Source organism: Triticum aestivum, chromosome 1B, assembly GCF_018294505.1.
Source record: "Triticum aestivum cultivar Chinese Spring chromosome 1B, IWGSC CS RefSeq v2.1, whole genome shotgun sequence".
Taxonomy (NCBI): Eukaryota; Viridiplantae; Streptophyta; class Magnoliopsida; order Poales; family Poaceae; genus Triticum; species Triticum aestivum.
The window spans coordinates 640,934,259-640,945,534 of NC_057795.1; positions in this window are offsets into that span (position 1 = coordinate 640,934,259).

Here is an 11,276-nt window from a genome sequence, read left to right on the forward strand (position 1 = left end):
TAGCACAAATACCCGTGCGTTGCAATTGTGACGGTGTATTCAATTATGTGACGGTGTATTCAATTATGTGCAAAACACATATGTTGTTCATGAAAACTGTGCGTGCAAAAAATCTCGTATGTTGCAATGTATATTATAAAATAAATTTCAGAGTTTGTTTGGTACTCGATAGTTTACCTACCATCGTGCACAATTCGCTTTGCTCCCTCACCTTTAGTTTGGTGTGAAACTTGTAGCATGCAATATTGATCCTTGAAAACAGAAATTGATACGATTTATATTTACATGTGACACCGACCTATAAAGTTTTCACCGTATTATCGATCAAATATAAGCCACTTGCATATATTTTGCACAAGCAATTGAGAAATAAAATTATTATTGTATTTGGATCAAAATCTACTACCTTTGCTTCCCAAGAAAAAACTTCCTTCTAAATGCATAAATTTTTTTTGCGGGGTAAATGCATAATTATTACTGCACATGATTCTCAATATGAGCAAATCTTTGTATAAATCTATGCAAAACCAAATCACTAAAGTTACTCACCAAGATACACGATGCAATTTCAAACCAGCAAATGAAGTATAAATTTGTAGAACTTGCTTAATGGAAGATAATCGGATTCCCCAACATTTGTTCGGCTGCTATGAAACTGGGTCCTTCTATGTCTTGCATATTCCATAACAGGGGCTGTTCTAGCTGTGTATCTGTCTTTTGGTGAACAAATTAAACTTATATTCAAGAACCAGCCACGTCAGCACCGGCTACTGGGTGCTATGCATGCATGTGGTCCTGGGCTACCGCTCGCGTACGTCTCAAGTACGCTCGCACCGGCCACGTCAGCTTAGGGCCTACTGCAAGCTTATCAAGTAGCTCCCCGGCGTCAAAATCTCCAATCCCTAACCTTAGATTTTGCCCCATTCCAATCTCACCATGGGCAGCTACAGAGTGACCGATAGCGAGTTCTACATGAACGGTGCCGTTGTCATGGGCTACACCCATTTGCTCGCAGCAGATGGCGTTAGCCGTAGCTTGACTCAAGGTCCTCTCCGCAGGAGGCATGGCGGAGGGGCGAGCCCTATCTACGTCCGAAGGTGCTCCTAGCGTGCACTCCTTTTTTGGTATTTAAGAGAATTTGTGTGTTGCTGGCTGCTGCTGATTTACACTGTGATGATTGATCAGATGTACCACGTACGATATATTATCACACGCACACACGTATCTTGGGTGTTTCCTTCGGCGCCGGCCCTCACGAGATAACTGAACATTGAATTAATGTGGTACATGCATCCTACTTCATATGAGCAGCGCTCATGTTTTGATCGAACAGTTTCCAGCTGCCATCCCACTCGGCGCATAGATCATACCACCAACCTTAGCACTGCACGTCACACAATTCTTCCTAGTTTTGTTGCTGCTTGCCGCTGCAGGAAGCAAAGGGCCAAAGGCTACGGCATATGGAGGAGGAAGGTGCAGCGACCGTCGACCTTGCGGAGCGCGAGCACCTAGCAACGGGACGATTATAAAAAGTTGTACGTGTATGGGCTAGACTAAAGCAGGCCCAAGTCTGCCATCGTACTACCATGGAGGCAAAAACGAACTCTTAAGTAAGTACCACATCGGTTAATTCCAAAACATAATCGTAAAAGCGTATTATGACATGAGAAGAAAGCGTATTGTGACGGTGAACCCGGAGACCCAATCCGTGCTTTATTATTAGGGAGAGACTAGCACAAGTGCCCGTGCGTTGCAACGGGAGACGTTGTTACATGTGTTTGAAAATAAAATTCCTCCAACTTATTTTCGTCCGTCCTCGTCTCTTTGTCCCGGTCTGTTATCACCATCTCCTAAGCCCCATTTTCCTCCTTCCTGCCTCTATTGGACGATCATGTATACCCCAGGCAGCGAGCTTCTTCGCATTCATTAATGCAGCCTCTCGTTTCTTTGTCCCAGTTTGTTATCAACATCTCCTAAGCCCCATTGTCCTCCTTCCCGCCTCTATTGGACGATCATGTATACCCCAGGCAGCGAGCTTCTTCGCATTCATTAACGCAGCCTCTCGTTGGAATGTGATGTTTCGTCGTGTAAGTTGCATGCTCAAATGAGATAGAGGAGAGCACATAGCTATGGTGGTCATTGCATGCATAAGATGGTGTGGAGAAAGACATTGAGAATATGTTTTAGTAACATCAAATAGAAGTCATGCATTAAAGTAATAATTGTAATCAGCTAGCACAAAAAATCTGCCCGCCACTTAATTAGTCTGAATCCTGTTTACAGTATGCATGAACCCCTTCCTTAATTATCCCACGCACCTTTACTATTTATGCAGCATACATAATGTGTCTTAGGAATCTCTCTTAATTGCCCCACATAATTCACAAGCACGCATTAGGAATCTATGAATATTTGTATTAAAAAATATTGACATCTAAATGAATGGTAAAAGTATGCTGAAAAGGTCTATATCATCGGACAACTACTTCTCAACTATCCCCAAGGTGTAAGTTGTGCCATCTATGATCATATCACTAAGGAAAATAATGGAAGATTCTTATCAATGTTTTTTGCTCACACATGATACACTTCTTCGACACTTATTATGAGTACACGGCATAGTAAATCTTTGTGATGTAGCACCTGTTAGCATATGAGTTGACCTTGAGGCTTATTGTGTCTCTACGTCAGTTGTCTTAAATCCACCATCTGAAACTACAATTATGACATCATTGTGCAACTTATAAGTACAAATTTATTTAATAACTTATTATGTGCGTCTGCAAGCTAAGCATGGAATTAAACTCCGCTGGTACATGCTAATGATCATAAAGGATGCCAGTAAACCAGTAATTAACTCAAACAACCATGACCGGAAAAAAAAACCATGACCAAGACGCAGACTCATCACATTCACACCCGTTTCAGCCATAAACCACTCCAAAAAAGAGATCAAGGTACTGTACGGGGGATGGAGATCACCGGCAAAGGTAGGGATCACATGGATGCCAGCGCCGCGGTTCGAAGGGCCTGAAACACCTCACCCACCATTACCACATCCGGGCAGGATCCCAACGGGGCGGAGATTTTCACCTCACCACACCTGACCTATAAATTGTACGAGCAGGAAAAAAACAGCAGAGCACGGAAAAAATCCACCAATGGTTTTGATCTAGGGTTGATGTTAGCCAACAATATGAACTCATGTGTTTTTGTTCATTAACGCCACTACTCGATCAGGATACGCCTGTGGACTTCCTCTGTAGGTACCTGATGGTAGATTGTGCTGTCAGAGAATTCCGAATCGATGGCGGGAGAGGGCGGGTGTGGGGGCACGATGGGGTCGCCTTCAGCGCTGCGTCAGACATCGCCATCGCTCTGCTTGCCGTTCGCCTCCGATGTGTAAAATCCTATGTTGTTTCGATTGTTGATGGAGCCGATAGAGGAAAGATCGGATCTGAATCATGAAACATAATCAAGCCGTTTAGATGACCTTGCCGACGCTTTCATAGTTGTGGTCAAGGATCTCGCCCGTAGCGGAGCATCTTATTTTTCAGGGGCGTTGGATATCATGTGTATGAGTCTGTATCGGAAACTGCTTCTTCCGATTCAGCGAGACGTGATGCGAAAAATACGGGGACTCTTGATTTGTTTTTGACAAACACAGACTCTTGATGGCATAGACATAGGAGCAGGCCCAGCAAGACGACGCAGCCTTGTTTTTTTTTTTTTTGAACTTCAGTCTTCGTTTTATTCGGGAAAGAGAGCAGCCTGGCTCGGTAGGCCTGTTCTAACATAGGCGGGCCACATAGTGAAGAACAAACCCAAAAGAGTAGACGGAACCGTACGATTTTGATATGTGCGATAGTCGGACCGGACGGACGGACAAACATGCTATTAGTACCTGTTGACATCAGATTTTGGCACGGTCAATAACTTATTTAAGATGGCCTCAAATGGAGAAGTGATCTTCATGAAAGAGTTCCGTATTGTCGATATGAACATCTTTGAAGTTTGGGTCATCGCAGTCCGATTTTATCTTGAAGACCGAAACTATGCTCAAAGTATTAAGATCTTATATTCAGAGTACAGTTTGGCTGATTAAGCCCTCAAGACGACCTCAAATGGAAAAATTATCTACACGGATTGTCTTCGTCTCGTCGAAACGATCGATTTTGATATAAAAATTGTTTCATCCGAATTCGTATGCAAAAGTTAGAGCCATCAGAATACAGCCCTGTCAGGAGGCAAAAACTGGCGCGCCCCACCAGACACCCTGTCTGATGGGTAGCGCGAGGGATAGCCTATTTTGCGCGACCGATTTGACCCTCAAGATGACCTTTGATCAAAAAACGTTCAACATAAAAGTTGTTCGTCTCGTCAAAACGGTCAAGATTGCTTTTGGGCTCGTTTCCATCCGAGATCGTTTACCACCACAAAAAAGACCCGCAAGGTGCAGCCAGTTTAAACCGAACAGTTTTGGAAAGTTCGGACAAAACCAATCCGAATTTGACTAGGGTTTTGGACGTGAATCCAAGCCTTTTCCTTGCACGGGAAGTCCAGCCGCCTCTTATATACCTAAGGGGTGACGGCCGATTGAACAACACACAATCGATCAATCAATTACCACTTTTTATCTTTTATCTTTTCTCCTTAACCCTAGTTCTTCTTCTTCCTCGTTCTTCGTCTGTTCTTCTTGTTGCAGGGCGGCGAACCTCGAGGCCCTAGGGGCGATCAGGTCGACCTAGAGCAACCCATAGCCTCCGCGCACCCTGACGGGGTCCCTCCCGAGTGTGTGGGGTTTCGGGTCTACAAAAGCACCCGCCGGATTGTCTTGCGTACCGCGCTTCCGGTGGGTCTCCTTCGACGTGAGCTGCGGTGCATCACCCTCGGCGTTGGAGGTACACGGTGACGTGTTCGTGTGCGAACACATTTTTTGACGACTCCGCTGGGGACGAAGCTTTGAACGGTCTCCGGCCCGTTCTTGTTACGAAGAGATCGTCATCTAGGGTTTGCAATCTACAAAGGTAATATGAATACCCAATTCACATATGTAGATGCAAATAATGCATATGTTGTTGCTAGATCATCTAATGAGCATAATGTATCGGCTAGCCCTAGCTTTATCAATCATGCATCTAATTATGTGCAAGGGCCGGTGCAACAAAATCTCCATGATTCTACTTCATATAATTTTAGCAACATGAAACATATGTATCCCAACTCTCATGCATCGGCAACCCCACAAATTTATATGCCGATGAATAACATGATGAGTTTGGTTAATCAAGTTGAGACACCCTATGTAGGAACTTTCAATAGTATGCAACAAAGTATTTCAACTTTTTATTCATCAGCAAATAACTTGCAGTATGTTAATTCAAACGTGCCGGTGGATAGGGGAATTGGTCATGTTACTACTAGTTATTCGGCCAATTACCCTCAAACATCGTATGCTACACCTCATGCTACGAATTTTTCGGCACCATACGCAATTGTAGATATTCGTGATTCGGCTCCGCACCTTCATGCTCATGGCCGAATAAGTGAGAATTCTACTAGAGCGCATGTGTCTTTACCTAGTAACGTAGCATATCATGTTGCCCCTGCACAATTACAAAATTTCGGCAACACACCATTGCCGAAAGCGTCTCAAAGTATTGGGGGGCAACCCGATGAAGATTGGGCTGAAATTGGTCGAAAAAAGCTTAAGGATAGACTAGCTGCAATGTTTGCTGAATTTAGACAAGAACAAGCAACCTTGCGAATCAAAGAAAGAAAGAGTGGTGATTCGGATAACAAAGTTAATTCGGTTATTAAAAAAGCCGAATCAGATAGTATGTGTACCGAATCTATCAAAGAAAAAGAGGATGCCAAGGCATTAGAGAGTCATTCAAAAGTGGAACAAAGTATTATTCAAGTGATACAACCATCATGCTCTCCCAACGTAATTGAAGAGGTATGTCTAGCAAGTGACTTGCCTATCTTCCGATTTGGTCGCAGCTTTATTGTCGATGCTTCTATAAGAAAAATTCTCATAAGTAATTTTGAAAGACCAATGAAGAAGCGTAATTTACTTGTTAGCAACAAAATTGTTATAGACTATATCGGTCAACCCATTGCACCATTTATAAAGACCGATAATGACTTATTGTTGTGGCCAAAGCTTTCCCCGTTGCTTTATCTAAAGTTCATATCTAGTTGGATAGCTTTGCTTATTTCTTACTTGGCTTGCACTTTGTCTCAATTGAGACATGTGTGTTCTAAATATTTTCGTATCGGAAGTTTAAAGCCAAGGTTAATTTCTTTTGAGAAATCCGATGCTAATATAATATCTTATCCAAAGACACCGGAGATAGAGTGGAAAACACAATGTATAGCCGAATGGGAAGATTCCAAATCTGAACCATTCGTTTGCTTATCTTCAAAGCCGTTCACACAGCAAGATCGGCTAGAAAGCAAAAAGTTTACCTTCAATTTAAGCATGTGTGACCAAATATTTGATTTATTGCTGAAAAATAATTACATAAGAATTCTTGATCACCATGTCAAGCCATCAATTCAAGGACGAATGTATTGTAGGTTGCATCATTCGTTCAAACATAATTTTGAGGATTGCAATATGTTTCGTCAAATAGTTAAATCGGCCATTGATAAAGGACGATTGAAATTTGTTGATACACCAAGAGATGACCAGTCTATTCCGATTGGTCTCGATGGCAGAAAGTTTTTGCATCAGCTGCTTCAAGCCGATCCATTTAAAGAGGAGGTAAAGACTGCAGGTGATGGGGTCAAGCTTTCAAGTAAAAAAGTTGTTGAAGAGGATAATGAACATAATTTTGAGGGCGAGAATTCCATCGAAGCTACAATGGAGACGCCAAGGACTGGGGGGCAACAAGCAAATCCAATGATTGGTGCAAGCACAACCAAACGAAACAAAGGCCGAAATAAGCGCAAGTGTAAGAGATCAAAAATCACCTTTGCTGAACTATTGGATAAATATCAAAAGAAGAGTGAAGAGAAGAATACTTATCGGCCAAATCATGCAAAGAAACCAAGATCACCCCCAAGGCGCAAATATGAGGATCGGTATTGGCAAAGTGCAAATTTAATGCAACATATTCATATCCTTATTTTGGGCCGCCGCCAATGCCGTGGATGCCTCCCTATGCTCATATAGATCCATATCCATCATGGGACAGGTATGATACGAGGGCACACTCTCCATCTTATTTTAGACCATCTAACCAATATTATGCAGCTCCAAGAAGATCAGCATTTGAACAATCACATGCTAAAGACCGTTTCGATCATAAGGAATCGGTCCAGTGCTCAAGGAATAGAAAGGAGGTGGTCAAGCAAGTTTTCCGCGTTAAAAGAGATGGGCATAAGAGTGCTACTTCAGATTTGATCTCAAAAGAAAAAGAGCCAACTAAAATGTTGACATTGGCTACTAAAGGCAATGAGATGAAGCAATCAATTGTTGAGAGTCAATCAAGTGCCAAATCTGAAGGGAGGAAGTTGAGAGTGCCCAAGATAAAACAAGAATTGCAATTACTTCAAAGAAAATCGCAACCGGGGTGCCCACTCGGCTTACCATATTGGCAAAAGAAGAAAGTACAAAAGTTTAGTGCACAAGAACTTGAAAGGATGAACATGGCATGGGTTCCCAAAGGAAGTACTAAAAACAAGAATAATATGCAAGATTTCGTTGCAATAAGTGCGACAAAGGTGAAGAAAGAGAAGAGTGCAAGCTTCGAACAACCAAGTCGAGGGTTTGCACATCAGAATCTTCGGTTCAAACAACATCCATATTCTTCAACTATGTCACTAATGCATATGCCATGGAATTCATCCTCAGGTATGACTGGTTACCTTCCGTGGACTTATTTTGACCCATGGATGCAATATAATTTCTTACATCATGAAAGGGTATTACCAAATCATTATATGTTCGATTAGCTTCATTTTTGTTGCTAATCTAAATGGCCGATATATACTTATCGTCCAAAGCACGTATAAAACGGCCGATGGAGTGTTGACATCGTGCTTAGAACAAACTTCGTGCAAGTTATTTTTCGGCACACAAGTTTTACCGAAAAACAGGAGGGCATGTGTTGACACCAGATTTTGGCATGGTCAATAACTTATTTAAGATGGCCTCAAATGGAGAAGTGATCTTTATGAAAGAGTTCCGTATTGTCGATATGAACATCTTTGAAGTTTGGGTCATCACAGTCCGATTTCATCTTGAAGACCGAAACTATGCTCAAAATACTAAGATCTTATATTCAGAGTACAGCTTGGCTGATTAAGCCCCCAAGACGACCTCAAATGGAAAAATTATCTACATGGATTGTCTTCGTCTCGTCGAAACGATTGATTTTGATATAAAAATCATTCCAATCCAAGTTCTTATGAAAAAGTTAGAGCCATCGGAATACAGCCCTGTCAGGAGGCAAAAACTGGCGCGTCCCACCAGACACCCTGTCTGATGGGTAGCGCGAGGGATAGCCTGTTTTGCGCGACCGATTTGACCCTCAAGATGACCTATGATCAAAAAACGTTCAACATAAAAGTTGTTCGTCTCGTCGAAACGGTCAAGATTGCTTTTGGGCTCGTTTTCATCCGAGATCGTTTACCACCACAAAAAAGACCCGCAAGGTGCAGCCAGTTTAAACCGAACAGTTTTGGAAAGTTCGGACAAAACCAATCCGAATTTGACTAGGGTTTTGAACGTGAATCCAAGCCTTTTCCTTGCACGGGAAGTCCAGCCGCCTCTTATATACCTAAGGGGTGACGGCCGTTTGAACAACACACAATCGATCAATCAATTTACCACTTTTTATCTTTTATCTTTTCTCCTTAACCCTAGTTCTTCTTCTTCCTCGTTCTTCGTCTGTTCTTCTTGTTGCAGGGCGGCGAACCTCGAGGCCCTAGGGGCGATCAGGTCGACCTAGAGCAACCCATAGCCTCCGCGCGCCCTGATGGGGTCCCTCCCGGGCGTGTGGGGTTTCGGGTCTACAAAAGCACCCGCCGGATTGTCTTGCGTACCGCGCTTTCGATGGGTCTCCTTCGACGTGAGCTGCGGTGCATCACCCTCGGCGTTGGAGGTACACGATGACGTGTTCGTGTGCGAACAGTACCACCTCATTTATATTACAATTTTGTCTATACGAATCGTAAAAGCGTATTATGACTTTGCGAAAGCGTATTGTGATGGTGAACCCACAAAGTCAAAATGCCCGTGCGTTGCACCGGGAGAAATGATCCACGCACACGATCATATAATTCTTCCACCGATGAAATCACCCTGTCGGTTTAGTTATATATTTGTGCCCATGCTTCACTATGGAGCAAGAGCCAGACTCCAAGCAAAAAAGGTGAGCAAGGTGTCAACTGACTTAGTTTGATGCCACATCTATTCACAAGTTCAATCCTCACACGGGTCAATCTTGAAAATATTTTGTTGTTGAATAAATATCAACGGAAGGAATCAAGCAAATAAAATAATTCTAAGCAATTAAGAATCTACAATTGACACATAATCATGGTGCTGATAGTAGATTGACCGTTCATTTCAAAAGTAGTACCAAAGTCAGTAAATGGGAAACTTCTGACTTATGAGATAATGGAATTGGGTCTTCTCATACTGCTCAAGTACGCCTTCTCATCTATGAGCTGAAAACTGAAAAGAAACAAAAAAGAAAGTCACATTTGTGGTCACTCAAATCATTTACAATGTAATCCAAAAATATTCTTCCCACGACTACCTTATCAGAGAACTTGTATACTCCCTCGGAAAACCTTATATTTCTTTACAGAGGGAGTATATTTGAAGGTGGATAGTGTTTTTACCAGGGAAGTGGGTAAAAAATGTACCCTATGCTCCAAATGGAAAGTAAACACTGCATTTTGGGGGAAACTACAGATCCAAACATGTTAATTGCTATACAACGTCATACAAATGTCCAAAGGGAGAAATGCTCCCTGTTCTGTACCTGCACCAATTGTTGTCGAAAACAAAGATTGCGCGAGATTCCTTGATAAAAAGCCAAACCGCTCAGATTCACAAAGCATTTCATGCACAAATCAACCTTCAACACGTATGAAAATTAATATTAGCTATATGTGAGTGGAACAATCAATGCAAATTAAGCAATGAGAATAGACAGTGGATTCACACAAATTGTAAGTTGAAGTACTATCAGATGGCGGTGGCTCCACACCTAGACCCGCTTTCCATCGTAGTCCCAGGACTTCCAGAACTACTTCTCGTGCACCTCGATAGCGGAAATATCAGAACTAATGCAGCACATTGTTCCTATAGATTCTGTCTTGGAAGCGAGTAACACCCCCACTACAGGGACCGACTATTTACTGGTGCACGCCAACGGGGGCTAAGGCCAGCTTATATTGGTAGGCGGTTTTTTCAAACATGTGGTGTGCACATGACAAAGTGAAAACTCTAAAAACTAAACCATGATTTACAATCGTGAGTCCAAATGAGCTACAAATCCCAACAGAAAAGGAAAGCTCTTGTCTGATCCATATGAACCACAAGAAAAACCACATATCATACAATGTTGTAATCTAGGTTGAGGGGACACAGAAAATAGGCCTCGCCTACGCAGCAAGGGGGGCACATCAGGAACACCTGATGCACAGCGGCAGCATGAGACCCTCGTCCGTGCGTCCGCAAGGAGGGACGACCTACCTCCTCTCCACACGAGGTAAAGATTAGTAGGTAAAGAAAAGATAAAGATAAAAATAGGTATATGTGAGCATGGGATGTCTCGCACTCCCGAAGAATTGCACGTTCGACGCCGGTCAGGAAGTACCACACCAAGATGTCCTCCACCAACTCCTCGTGCATGCGCTGCCACGACGGGCGCGAGGTCGCCGACACGCCCTCCATCAGCCACACACCGTGCACGCCCTCCAGGCCGTCATGCGGGAGCATCGAGTCGCCCTTCTCGTCACGGATGTCGAACACGCACAGCCGGAGCGCCGCGCCCACCTTGCCCAGCGCCCGCCCCACCCGGCACTTGGACTGCTCCGCCTCCGGCGGCTCGCGTAGCAGCGCCCGCCACGAGCGGCGTCGTAGTGGACGATGCGGCCCTTGCGCTGGCTGAGCCAGTAGAAGCAAGTGCCGACGTGGATTTTTCATTAAAATCATATGAACAAACAATAGCCAGTTTACGTGGTAAAAAAATGCAAACCTGCCTACTATGGAGTACAACCCTATCAAGTAGCTTCAGCTTCAGCATTCCCAT